The sequence below is a fragment of the Jaculus jaculus genome, chromosome 1 (assembly GCF_020740685.1).
Source record: "Jaculus jaculus isolate mJacJac1 chromosome 1, mJacJac1.mat.Y.cur, whole genome shotgun sequence".
In the NCBI taxonomy this organism is placed as follows: domain Eukaryota; kingdom Metazoa; phylum Chordata; class Mammalia; order Rodentia; family Dipodidae; genus Jaculus; species Jaculus jaculus.
In genome coordinates, this window is record NC_059102.1 from 160,834,179 (window position 1) to 160,848,360 (window position 14,182).

The 14,182-nt window shown below is 45.6% G+C and overlaps 1 non-coding gene across 1 annotated transcript; it reads right to left on the reverse strand.

Moving 5' to 3' along the window:
* Window positions 1-2,745: 2,745 nt before the first annotated feature.
* Window positions 2,746-2,850, reverse strand: LOC123458158. The gene has a single exon (XR_006635456.1). It is a non-coding gene; the product is annotated as a U6 spliceosomal RNA (small nuclear RNA).
* Window positions 2,851-14,182: the final 11,332 nt, after the last annotated feature.

The window sequence follows — 14,182 nt, forward strand, 5'->3', positions numbered from 1 at the left end:
ATGACCTTGAACTCCTGGCCCTCCTAATTACCTGTCCCTGTCTCTCCAGCAATGGGATTACAGGCACATGTCACTCACTACACCTGGCATTTTTAAAAATTTGTTTATGAGAGAGAGAGAGAGAGAGAAAGAGAGAGAATGGGCGTGCCAGGGCCTCTACCCACTGCAAATGCACTACAGATGCATGTGCCACTGTGTGCATCTGGCTTATGTGAGTTCTGAGGAATTGAACCTGGGTCCTTAGGCTTTGTAGGCAAGTGTCTTAACTACTAAGCCATCTTTCCAGCCATAGATGTCATTTTTATGTGGATTCTGGAGCTTGCCACTTATGTCTTCATGCTTGTGTGGCAAGTACTTTACCAACTGAACCATTGCCCTGGCTCAACCCCAGCCCACTCTGACTCCACTGAATCTGTAGTGGTTTCTTGCCCACCATGGTTGGCCTTGGCTTCAGCTCCATCCCTCAAGCTGCCCACTTCTGACCCTCCAGAACTTCTAGCACCCACAGGGGAAGTGACTCAGACTTCCTAGCAAATAAGCCCACCCACAGATTTCCAAATATGTAGAGGTAACTGTTTCCTCTTGCCGTAGCCCGGAAGGGCTGGAGCTCCAAACATCCCACTTTAACTTCTGATCTTCCTGAGAATGAGACCCAGGATTTAAATCTTCACTAGAACAAACAGCACGTGTTCTACTCTGTGTGGTGGAGGTGACATAACCTGCGGCAGTTCCAACATCGCTGTTACAGCTTGCAGCCATAGCCATCAGCCCAGCCTGGGCACATTTTATTATTTGTGTGTAAATGTGTGTAGACACGTATGTGTGTGCAGAGGTTAGAAGTCAATGTCAGGTATATTCCTTAGTCACTCTTCACCTTATTTTATTTATTTTTTTTTTGGGGGGGGGGATAAGAATGGGTGAGCCATGGCCTCTAGTCACTGCAAACAAACTCCAGATGCATGTACTACTATGTGCATCTGGTTTACGTGGGTTCTAGGGAATAGAACCTGGGTCCTTAGGCTTCACAGGCAAGTGCCTTTACTGCTAAGCCATCTCTCCAGCCCTTCACTTTATTTATTCATTCATTCATTCATTTGTTTTTTTTTTAATTTTTTGTTTATTTTTGTTTATTTGAAAGCGACAGACAAAGAGGCAGATAGAGAGAGAGAGAGAGAGAGAGAGAGAGAGAGACAGAGAGAGAGAGAGACAGAGAGAGAGAGAGAGAGAGAGGGCGTGCCAGAGCCTCCAGCCACTGCAAATGAACTCCAGACGCGTGCGCCCCCTTGTGCATCTGGCTAACGTGGGTCCTGGGGCATCAAGCCTTGAACCAGGGTACGTAGGCTTCACAGGCAAGCGCTTAACCGCTAAGCCATCTCTCCAGCCCATTCATTTGGTTTTTCAAGGTGGGGTCTCACTGTAGCCCAGGCTGACCTGGAACTCACTATGTAGTCTCAGGCTGGCCTTGAACTCACAACAATCCTCCTACCTCTGCCTCCCGAGTACTGGGATTAAAGCTATTTGCCACCACACCAGGCTCTCTTTTTCATCTTAAAAATTTTTTTAATGTTATTTTTATTTATTTGCTTGAGAAAGAGAGAAAGAGGCAGAGAGAGAATGGGAACGCCAGGGCCTCCAGCCACTGCAAAGGAACTCCAGATGCATGCACCCTCTTGTGCATCTAGCTTATGTGTGTCCTGAGGAATCGAACCGAGGTCCTTTGGCTGTGCAGGCAAATGCCTTAACCACTGAGCCATCTCTCTAGCCCCATTAAAAAAAAATTATTAAAGCTGGGTATAGTAGTGAACGTCTTTAATCCCAGCACTTGGGGGACAGAGGTAGGAGGATCACCATAAGTTTGAGACCACCCTGAGACTACATAGTCAATTCCATCAATTCCAGGTCAGCCTGGGCTAGAGTGAGACCTTACCTCAAAAAAACAAAAAAAAAAGGGGGGGGGACTTTAATATATGAATATATTATAACTTGATCATATTCCCATCACATGATTCACTTTTGTCCCCTCTCCTGTGCCCCCCTCATATCTTGTCATTCTTTTTTTTAACCTTCTGAACAAATCAGAAACATTGTATCATGCTATCTGGAGGGGAGTTCAGGGGCTAAAGGTGCTTGCTTGAAAAGTCTGCCAATTTGGGTTCAATTCTCCAGCACCCACATAAATCCAGACACACAAAAAAAGGTGGTATGAGCATCTGACATCTGATTATAGTGGCAAGAGAGTCTGGCATCCCCCTCCCATATAAATAAAATAATATAAAATTTAATAAGACAGGGCTTGGGTAGCTCTGTTGGTACAGTTCTTCCCTACCATGCCCAAGACCCAGGGTTCCATCCCCAATACAGCATAAACTAAATATGATGGCTTGTACCTATAATCCCAGCACTAAGGAGGTGGAGGTAGGAGAATCAGAAATTCAAGGTCATTCTTGGCTACATAGTGAGTTGGTGGCCAGCCTGGGCTATATAAGATTCTGTTTTAAACCCAGCTTAAACCAATCCAACCCCAATCCTAGCCCAAGCCTAGAAGGATCCTGCCTGCATTTGTTGATTTTTTTTTTTTTTTTTTTGAGGTAGGGTCTCACTGTAGCCCAGGCTGACCTGGAATTTGCTATGTAGTCTCAAGGTGGCCTTGAACACACAGTGATCCTTCTAACTCTGCCTCATGAGTGCTGGGACTAAAGGTGCATACCACCATGCCTGGCAGGTTTTTTTCCCTCTATATTAAACAAAAATATGGAATGCTTCATGAATTTGTGTCATCCTTGTGCAGAGGCCATGCTAATCTTCTCTGTATCGTTCCAATTTTAGTATATGTGCTGTCAAAGCAAGCACTTTGTTTTTTTAATTTGAAAAAGAGAGAGAGGGAGAGAGAGAGAATGGGCACACCAGGACATCCAGCCATTGCAAACAAACTCTAGACGCATATGTCACCTTGTGCATCTGGCTTACATGGGTCCTGGGGACTCAAACCTGTGTCCCTTGGCTTTGCAGGCAAGTGCCTTAACCGCTAAGCCATCTCTCCAGCCCTATTTATCTATTTATTTATCCCATTCATTTTAATTAATTAATTTTTTGAGAGAGAAAAAGCAGATAGGGAAAGAGAATGGGTGTGCCAGGGCCTCTAGCCACTGCAAATGAACTCCAGATGCATGTGTCACCTTGTGCATATATGGCTTATATGGGTCCTGGGGAATGGAACCTGAGTCTTTTGGCCTTGCAGGCAAGTGCCTTAACTGTTAAGCCATCTACAACTCCCATTCTTTTTTTAACTTTATTTTTATTTATTTATAAGCAGAGAGAGAATGAGTGTGCCAGAGCCTCTAGAGACTACAAACTAACCTCTGATGCATGGGCCATTTGGTGTATCTGGCTTTATGTGGGTACTGGGAAATTGAACGTGGGCCATTAGGCTTTGCAAACAAGTGCCTTAACTGCTGAGCCGTCTCTTCAGCTCTTATTATCTCAATTTTAATGAAATACTTAAGTCTATGGGGCTAGACATTCAAACTATCACATTCAAACTACCACAATGCGCTTTCTTTTTATTTACATGCAAATATATATGCATATGTGGCTTATACTATATATGTGTGCTATACTAAATTTGTTGGTAATAGGTGGCAAAACATCACATCTTTTTAAAAAAGTTTTTATTTTTATTTATTTATTAGAGACAGAGAAAGAGAGAGAGAGAGAGAGAGAGAATGGTCATGGCCTCTAGCCACTGCAATAAACTCCAGATGCATGTACTACCATCTGCATCTGGATTATGTGGGACCTAAGAATCGAATCTGGGTCCTTAGGCTTTGCAGGTATGTGCCTTAACCCCTAAGCCATCTCTCCAGCCCATCACATCTTGTTTTAAATATTTTTTATTATTTAGTTATTTGAGAGAGAAAGAAGGAGAGAGAGAGAGACAGAATAGGTGCGCCAGGCCTCTAGCCATTGCAAACGAACTCCAGATGCATGCGCCCCTTGCTCATCTGGCTTACCTGGGTCCTGGAGAATCAAACTGGTATCCTTTGGCATTGCAGGCAAATGTTTTAACCGCTAAGCCATCTCTCCAGCCCCCATCACATCTTTTTATACTGGAAAATTTCATTTAGCATGCATGGCCTGAGTATCTCTTTCATAACCATTAGATTCAGGAACTATGCTAGTAATACCATTCCATGATCTCCTATCTAGATCATATTCCAGTTTTGTCTGTTCTCCTGTGTTGCTTTTTTTTTTAAATTGTATTTATTGGACTGGAGGGATGACTAAGGCATTTGCCTGCGAAGCCAAAGGACCCAGGTTTGATTCCCTAGGACCCATGTAAGCCAGATGCACAAGGGGGCACATGCATCTGGAGTTCGTTTGCAGTGACTAGAGGCCCTGACATGCCCATTCTCTCTCTGTCTGCCTCTCTTCTCTCTCTCTCTGCTTTCAAATTAATAAATAAAAATTTAAAAATATTTTTTAAAAACTTTAAAAATTATATTAATTTATTTGCAAGCAGAGAAAGATAGAGAGAAGAGACAGAGAATTTGGGCACCCCAAGGCCTCTAACCATTGCAAACGAACTCCAGATGAATGCATCACTATGCATCTGGCTTTACGTGGGTACTAGGGAATCAAACCTGGTTTGTTAGGCTTGATAGACAAGTGCCTTGGCTACTGAGCCATCTCTCCAGCCCCTTTGTTGCTCTTCAAAATGATTTTCAAAAGATTCCTGGTAGAGCTGGGAAGACGGTCCTGTGGGTAAAGTGCTTGCTGCACAAGTGCAATCACCTGCATTCCAATCTCCAGCACCCATACAAGGTGCAGGACGTGGTAGCATATGTCTGTGGTTCTAGCACTGGGTAGTCAGAGATAGGAAATCCTTGGGGCTCACTGGCCAGCTTCTTCTTCTTCTTTTTTATTTTTTTTTTGGTTTTCCGAGGTAGGGTCTCACTCTGGCCCAGGCTGATCTGTAATTCATTATGTAGTCTCAGGTGGCCTCGAACTCACAGCAATCCTCCTACCTCTGCCTCCCGAGTGCTGGGATTAAAAGTGTGCACCACCATGCCCGGCTAGCTTCTTCTTCTTTTTTTTTTTTTTAATTTTTCTTTTATTTGTATTTTATTTGGCAGAGAAAGAGGGAAGGGGAGAGAAAGAGAGAGAATGGGCGCAAAAGGTCCTCCAGCCACTGCAAACGAACTCCACATACATGCTCCCCCTTGTGCAGCTGGCTAACGTGGGTCCTGGGGAATTGAACCTGGGTCCTTTGGCTTTGCAGGCAGATGCCTTACCGTTAAGCCATCCCTCCAGCCCTGGCCAGATTTTTAACTGAATTTGTGAGCTCTAGGTTTGGTGAGAGATCCTGTCTCAAAGAATCAGGTGGAGAATGACTGAGTAAGAATCCCAGCGTTGGCCTCTGGGTCCCATACCCAAGCATATGCACATGTACCCACACACTTACAACCCCCCACTGCACACAAAGAAACAGACTACTTCTAGCTGGGTGTGGTGTTACACACCTATAATTTTAGCATGCAGGAGGTAGTGGTAGGCGGTTCAAGGTTATCTTTGGCTCCATACTGAATTTGAGACTAGCTTGGGCTAAAGGAGACCCTGTCTGAAAATTTATAAAAAAAAGCAATATTAGTTCTAAAACAGGTAGTCCTTATAATTATGAGACCATAGTTTCATGATTCATAAATCTATATTAAATTTATCTTTTCATTCCTCTCAAAGCAGCATGTTTACTTAGTTGGGAAGGTCAAAGAGTCAGACGTTTAGGAGGAGAACCAGTGGCCTTGCCCTTCACACAGCAGCCACGCTGACAGCTGTGTTCTCTGGGGTTCACCTCTACAGTTCTCGACGACACACTTGCACTGCATTTTCTTGGCTTTTCAAATATGGATGTCAAGATGTCCATTGACTTCAAACTGAGGAAGGTGAACATTTAGCATTCCCTCTTCCCCTCCACCACATACACATGTGTTTTTCTTCCCCCATCTCCTTAACAGAGCCACATCATAACTTTTGGTGTAATAAATATGCACTGATTACATTACTTGCTTTTTAAAAATATTTGTAATACTTATTTATTTATTTGAGAAAGAAAGACGGAGGGAGAGAGAGAGAATGGTTACACCAGGGTCTTTAGCCACTGCAAACGAACTCCAGATGCATGTGCGCCCTTGTGCATCTGGCTTATGTGGGTCCTGGAGAGTCGAGCCTGGGGTCCTTTGGTTTTGTAGGCAAGCATTTTAACCGCTAAGCCATCTCTCCAGCTCCCCCCGCCCCAACCCTAGCTGTAGTCCAGGCTGACCTGGAATTCACTATGTAGTCTCAGGGTGACTTCAAACTCACAGCGATCCTCCTACCTTTGCCTCCAGAGTGCTGGGATTAAAGAAGAGTGCCACCACACCCAGCATTTTTCTTTCTTTTGTTTTAAGACTGGTCTTGAATTCCTGATCCCTCTTACCTCCCAAGTGCTGGGATTACAGGTGTTTTCCACCATGACCATCAATTACATTATTGTCACTATGCAAATACTGCTCATAGCTGAGCCATTTGGTATCTTACATGCTGGTTTCCTTTCTTGCACACTTTCTGTTTGGTTTACATGGTTGCAGGGTAGACGCTTCATGGCTCAGGGCTTCCATGTTCTCACACACAGCAGAGGTTGATAGATGTTTTCTGAATGAATAATTGATGCTTGTTTACAAGTCTGGAACAGGGCACACACATGCCAATAAATTCAGTTTAGAGAGGAACAGCAAAAACCTCCAGTTCCCCTGTCTGAGCTAAGAAGTTTCCATCCATGAACTTCCCTAAGTCCTTCTAGAAGCTAAAGCCTCTTTCAATGAGTTATTAATGCAAAGGCTGTTAAATCAGTATTTACTATGCACCTACCATATGCATTGGGGATGCAGTAAAGCACATTCCAAGTTCCTGTAGAGCTGACAGTCAGGTGTGTGTGGGAGGGAGGGGGGGGCGTGGTGGCGCACACCTTTAGTCCCAGCACTAGGGAGGCAGAGGTAGGAGGATCACCGTGAGTTTGAGGCCACCCTGAGACTCCATAGTGAATTCCAGGTCAGCCTGGACCAAAGTGAGACCCGACCTCAAAAAAACAAAAAGCAAAAAACAAAAAAAAAAAAGAAGAAAAGAAGAAGAAGGAATGCTGTGGAGGGTGTGTGTGTGTGTGTGTGTGTGTGTGTGCACGCCCACATGTGGACGTCAGAAAACAATCTGCCCATGGGTGTTGGTTCTCACTTCCACCTTGGCACGCTGGAATTATAGACACTCATACCACTGTGTGTAGCTCTACATGGCTTCCGGGACTTGGGTGCTCCATGCTGGTACAGATGGTGCTTTACCCACTGAGCCATAGCCCCGGTCCTGGGAGAGCTGTTCTTGATAGGTCAGAGAAGGCCTCTGCAAGGAGGCAGTCAGGGAGCAGAGCTAGAGGGAAGTGAGGCAGGCAGTTAGGAAAAGCAGTTCAGGCAAAGGGAACGGCAAAGGTCCTGCAGTGGAATCGAATGTTGATATGTTAAAGAGAAAACAAAAAGGGCTGGAGAGATGGCTCAGCAGTTAAGGCACTTGCCTGCAAAGCCTAAGGACCTAAGTTCAATTCCCCAGTACCCATGTAAGCCAGATGCACATGGTGGCTCATGTGACTGGAATTTGTTTACAGTGGCTACAGACCCTGGTGCACCCATTCTCTCCCTCTCTACCTGTCTCTCTCTCTCTCCCTACCCCACCAAATAAATAAAATATTTACAAAAAGGAGAGAGACAAGAAGACTGGTGCTATGGTTTGAATGTCTCTACCAAAACTTACCATGAAGTTTATTCCAACAGTGACAGGGGTGACAGAGACCCAACGTGTATAGCTTTCTCTTGGCTAAACACAGGAACTGTCCTTGGGCCTTTAGGGCGAAATCTAGATCATTTTACTGTACTACAGATCGGAAACTTAAGGGTCTGGCCTTTCCTTATTGCTATCCCCTTAGGAAGTCTTTCACTCCCTTCCCAGAAGGCCATTCCAAGAGAATTAAGAAGATTGCCCTTTTCCAGAAGTCCTGATCCCAGACACCTCACTTCAAGACCAGACTGACTAGGCCAGCTGTCCATACAGGGGACTCACAGAAAAGACCCCAACATGAGTCTTGAGGTGGACTCCTTAAACCCCCCTTGCCTCCTTCAGGAAGAGCTATATCTTCCTTCTTTCCCTTAAGCTTCCCTTCCTTAAGTGTCTCCCTCCTAAAACTAAGTTATAATCAAATATTTCCAAACCTTATTCTCTGCCCTGTGGATTTCATTCATTTAATTCATGAGAAGAATTTGGAAACATCCCAAAATTATTACTGCATTGGAAGGAACCCCATTTCCTGTATCACAGTCGGGACCCACAAGGGGTCGGTCATTCAGAGATAACTGGACCACAGAGGCGTGACCCTTATGAACACATTAACTGCTGGGTGTGGTGGTGCACACCTTTAGTCCCATCACTTGGGAGGTAGAGATAGGCAGATTACTGTGAGTTCGAGGCCACCCTGAGACTACATACCAAATTCCAGGTTAATCTGGGCTAGAGTGAGACCCTACCTTGAAAAACAAAACAAATCCAGTTTGGATGTATCCTCTCCCAATGCAATGCTCTATGCCACTTCTGGACATTGCCAAGAGCCCCCAACAGAAGGTCACTTGACCTCTCAATCTTCAGAACTGTGAGCTGGATAGACCTGTTTTTCTTCTTCTTTTCCTCTTCCTCCTCCTTCTCTTCCTCCTCCTCTTCTTCTTTTTATTTATTTATTTATTTTTTAGTTTGGCTGGCCTTAAACTCATGGTAATTCTACTACCTCTGCCTCCATAATGCTGGGATTAAAGGCTTGTGCCACCACACCCAACTTTTTATTTATTTATTTATTTATTTATTAGAGACAGAGAGAGGGGGAGAGTTAAAAAGGGCATGCCAAGGCCTCCAGCCACTGCAAACCAACTCCAGATACATGTGCCACCATGTGCATCTGGTTTACATGGGACCTGGAGAATCAAACCTGGGTCCTTAGGCTTCAGAGGCATGTGCCTTAACCGCTAAACCATCTTTCCAGCCCAGGAGTCTAGTTTTTGATGTTAATGTTAGATACATGACCCTGCATGTGGGATGAAAAGTAAATAGCAGAGGGCCAGTGGAAGTGAGCCACAGGTAATATGGGAAAAGAGTCCCCAGTTGCTGAAGGTTTGAGCCCAGCTGTGGTCTACTTGGAGTTTCCATGAACTAGAATGCAGAGCAGGTAGGGTAGAGTGACCATATGGCATATGTTGGCCCTGGGGTCCCTATTAGATGTTCAGGGTAGGGAAGAGGAATGCAGTAAGGAATTGGGTTGGGGAAGGTTTGGGACTATGTGACCACAGACACTTTACTATTACTAATATTATTACTATAACTTTTTTGTTGTTTTTGTTTTGTTTTTCTTTTTTTTTATTATTTATTTATTTATTTGAGAGCGACAGACACACAGAGAGAAGGACAGATAGAGGGAGAGAGAGAGAATGGGCGCGCCAGGGCTTCCAGTCTCTGCAAACGAACTCCAGACGCGTGCGCCCCCTTGTACATCTGGCTAACGTGGGACCTGGGAAACCGAGCCTTGAACCGGGGTCCTTAGGCTTCACAGGCAAGCGTTTAACCGCTAAGCCATCTCTCCAGCCCTTGTTTTGGTTTTCTGAGGTAGGGTCTCACTCTAGCTCAGGCTGACCCGGAATTCACTATGTAGTCTCAGGGCGGCTTTGAACTCATGGAAATCCTCCACCTCTGCCCCCTGAGTGCTGGGATTAAAGGTGTGTGCCACCACGCCCGGCTCTTGTGGTTTTTCTGAGGTAGGGTCTCACTGTAGCTCAAGCTTACCTGGAACTCACTCTGTAGTTCCAGACAGACCTCAAACTCACAGTGATTCTCCTACCCTTACCTCCTGAGTGATAGGATTAAAGGTGTATACCACCATGCCCAGCCATCATCATCATCAGCAGCATTATTATTGTTAATTGCTTCTGTTTGGGGTGTGTGTGTGTGTGTGTTGAATGCACGTGTATGTGCCCTTGTGACATCCTATGGGCTTGCCTACAGTGACCAGAGCTGATGGGGCAGAACACTCCCATCATGTTCAGCAATTTCTCACCTATTCTTATTTTGAGCCAAAGTGTCTTTATTGATACTGGAGCCTGGGCAATTCCCTGGTCTCTCCTCCCCTTTGTGGGACTAGGGTTACAGGCACACGGGGCCATGCCCAGCTGTTTTCATGGGCTCTGAAGATTTGAACTTAGGCAGTTTCAGGCCCTCATGCTCATGCAGGAAGCACACTTAACTGCTGAGCTATCTCTCCAGCCTATGCGTTATTATTTCATTTCTTTGCTTTTTTCGAGTTAGAGTCTCACTCTAGTGCAGGCTGACCTCGAACTCATAGCAATCTGCCTACCTCTCCCTCCTGAGTGCTGGGATTAAAGGCATGTGCCACTACGCCAGGCCTTATCTTTACTTTTTATTTTGGCCATGCTTGGGGTCAAACCAGGCATTTTATTCTATATCCAGATGCAGCTTCCATTTTAGTTGGAGAATCCATTCTACTCCCATGGGATTCCAGGCAAGTCAAGTTGGACTCCACCAACTAAATTCTTATACTGCCTCTGTCATAATGATTGGTTCAGGGACAAGCGTGTGACCTCTTTAGAACCAATGTGACTTGTAAAAGCTTCTGGGTCAGAGAGGTAAACACTCTCCCTAAGGGCTTCAGGATGCAAGGGCTGGAGCTGTTGCTGCTGTGTAAGGAGATCATAAGGAGTGAATCAAATGAGTGCAGGGGAGGAGAGAGGAGGAAATGGGAGAGAAGGGGAAAGGAAGAAAGAAGAGGGAGAGGGACAGAGCTTGGATCCCAGGGATGGCTTTAAGCCCCTGATCAAATTGTACCTGCAGCTTGCCTTGGGTCTGCACTTTTCAGTTATGTGTGTCAATAAATTATTTTTTTTCCTCCCAGATAATTTTTTTTAACACTTAAAAAAGTTATTTTAGCCAGGCGTGGTGTTGCACACCTTCAATCCCAGCACTCAGGAGGCAGAGGTAGGAGGATCTCCATGAGTTCGAGGCCACCCTGAGACTTCATAGTGAATTCCAGGTCAGCCTGAGCTAGAACGAGACCCTACCTTGAAAAACACACACACACAAAAAAAATTATTTTTATTTATTTATTTGAGAGAGAGAGAGATACAGAAATACATTCAGAGAGAGAGAGAGATAGAATGGGTGCTCAGGGCCTCTAGCCACTGCAAACAAACTCTAGGTGCATGTGCCCCCCTTGTGCATCTGGCTTATGTGGGTCCTGGGGAGTCGAACCTGGGTCCTTTGGCTTTGCAGGCAAGCACCATATAAAAGCACTTAAAAAAAATCATTTATTTATTTATTTGTTTAGTTGGGAGAGAGAGAGGTAGAGAGAGAGAGGGAGAGAATGGGCATGCTAGGGCTTCCAGCCACTGCAGACAAACTCTAGACACATTTACTACTTTATGCATCTGGCTTATGTGGGTCCTGGGAAATCAAATCTGGGTCCTTTGGCTTTGTAGGCAAGCACCTTAATCTCTAAGCCATCCCTCTAGTTCCCCCACCCCCCAAGATAGTTTTGATTGTTTCCTGTTCATTGACTTAAAAATCCATGTTGTCCTTTTATTTTAAGAACAGATAAAGCCGGGCATGGTGGCGCACACCTTTAAAGTCATACGCCACCATGACCAGCTCTTTCTTTGTTTTGTTATTGACAACTTCCATAATTGTAAACAATACCCCATGGTAATTCCCTTCCTCCCTCCCACTTTCCCCTTTGAAACTCCACTCTCCATCATAATCCCTCTCCTTCCCAATCAGTCTCTTTTATTTTGATGTCATGATCTTTTACTCCTATTATGATGGTCTTGTGTAGGTAGTGTCAGGCACTGTGAGGTCATGGATATCCAGGCCATTTTAAGTCTGGTGGAGTGTGTTGTAAGGAGTCCTACCCTTCTTTTGGCTCTTACATTCTTTTCGACACCTCTTCTGCAATGGACCCTGAGCCTTGGAAGTTGTGATAGAGAGATTTCAGTGCTCTGTCACTTCTTCTCTGCATCATAGTGCCTTCTGAGTCATCCCAAGGTTCTGCTTTCTTTCTCCATCCATCCCTGCACAGGACATGCACCAAGGGAACCCCTCCTGGGAAGCCTAGCACTGTCTGTGGCCTACTGAGCTGACTTTTCTCTGATCCTAATGTCCTTTCTCTATGGCACACAGTCCTGCCAAAATCCAGGCATAGCCAAGTCGAGCTGAGGATATGCCTGGCTAAGTGCCAGGCTTTCCCCAAGGCTCTCCTGGGACAGGTGCTTCCCTGGGCTGGCCCTAGCTGGGCACAATATGTATATGCCTTGGCCCTTTGCTTCCCCAGACTCTTCATTAATGTTCCCATTTCCCAGAGGAAGCTGCTGAGGTTCAAGGACAGAACCTACTCTAATCACACAGGGGTGTACTCTCTGGAACTGGCTAGCAAAAACTCAAGAGTCACTAACTACCGCAGTGTTTTGCATGCATTAACTCTAGGAATGCAACAACCTTGTACTTTTTTTTTTTTTTTTCCCTGAAGGAGATGTGAGGAAACGCCTGTTCGCCCCAGATGGAGCCCCAACAACAGACCAAAGTACAAGTCTGCTGAAGAATAACTTGAACAATCAACGAATTTAATGGGTTTCCTTTCAGAGCATGAGTGAAGATGACAGGAGCTTGAGCCCCAAGACAGCCCCATCACTGGAAAGTCCCCCCAGCATGAATGGTGACCCTCCCATAGCTACAAAGATGGAGTCCCCCTCCCAGTTAACCTTTCACACACTATATATTCTAGCACCTTCTGAGACCACGTGCAGGTGGAGCAGCATTACAAACAGCTAGCGGGCAGGCATACAAGGGAGAGGCTTCCCCAAATCCTCCCCAGTCCCTCCTTCTGTGAGGGAAGGGCAACAGGCTCAGTCTTGAGGGCCACATGTTAGTAGTCACAGCTGTTCTGATGAAGACGGCAAGGGCCGTTATGCTGGGTGAACAGCATTCTAGAACTCCCTGTGAGAAGGAATGGTTTTTGTTGTTGTTGTTGTTGTTGTTGTTTATTTATTTATTTATTTGAAAGTGACAGACAGAGAAAGAGGGAGAGAGAGAGAATAGCTGTGCCAGCGCCTCCAGCCACTGCAAACGAACTCCAGACGCGTGCGCCCCCTTGTGCATCTGGCTAACATGGATCTTGGGGAATCGAGCCTTGAACCAGGGTCCTTAGGCTTCACAGGCAAGCGTTTAACCGCTAAGCCATCTCTCCAGCCCAGGAATGGTTTCTTTAAATATTTCATTTTTAGCCAGGTGTGGTGGCGCATGCCTTTAATACCAGCACTCAGGAGGCAGAGGTAGAAGGATCGCTGTGAGTTTGAGGCCACCCTGAGACTCCATAGTGAATTCTAGGTGAGCCTGACCTAGAGTGAGACCCTACCTCAACCCCCCCCCAATTGTTTTTTTTTTTATTTGAGAGAGGAAAAGAGGGAGAGAGAGGGAGAAAAAATGGGAGCGCCAAGGCTTCCAGCCAGTGCAAAGGAACTCCAGATGCATGCGCCACCTTGTGCATCTGGCTTATGTGGGTACTGGGGAATTGAACCTGGGTCCTTTGGCTTTGCAGGCAAGCACCTTAACTGCTAAGCCATCTCTGCAGCCCCTCCACTTTTTTTTTTTTTGGCTTTTTGGTTTTTCAAGGTAGGGTCTCACTCTAGCCCAGGCTGACCTGGAATTCACTATGGAGTCTCAGGGTGGCCTCGAACTCATGGCGATCCTCCTACCTCTGCCTCCCGAGTGCTGGGATTAAAGACATGCACCACCACGCCCGGCTCCAATTTTTATTCTTGTTGAAAGGAGAAGGAATTCAGGGCACAGAGAGCTGGGTGTGGTGGCTCAGGCCTTTAATCCTAGCATTCAGGACGCTGAGGTAGAAGGATGGCTGTTTCAGGCTAGCCTGGGGAAGAGAGTGAATTCTAGATCAGCCTGAGCTAGAGTGAGATCCTGCCAAAAAAGAAAAAAACAAGCACAGAGAGGTTGAATGATTTGCCTGATGTCACTCAGTTAGCAAGCAGTAGAAGGCAGGCATGGCAGG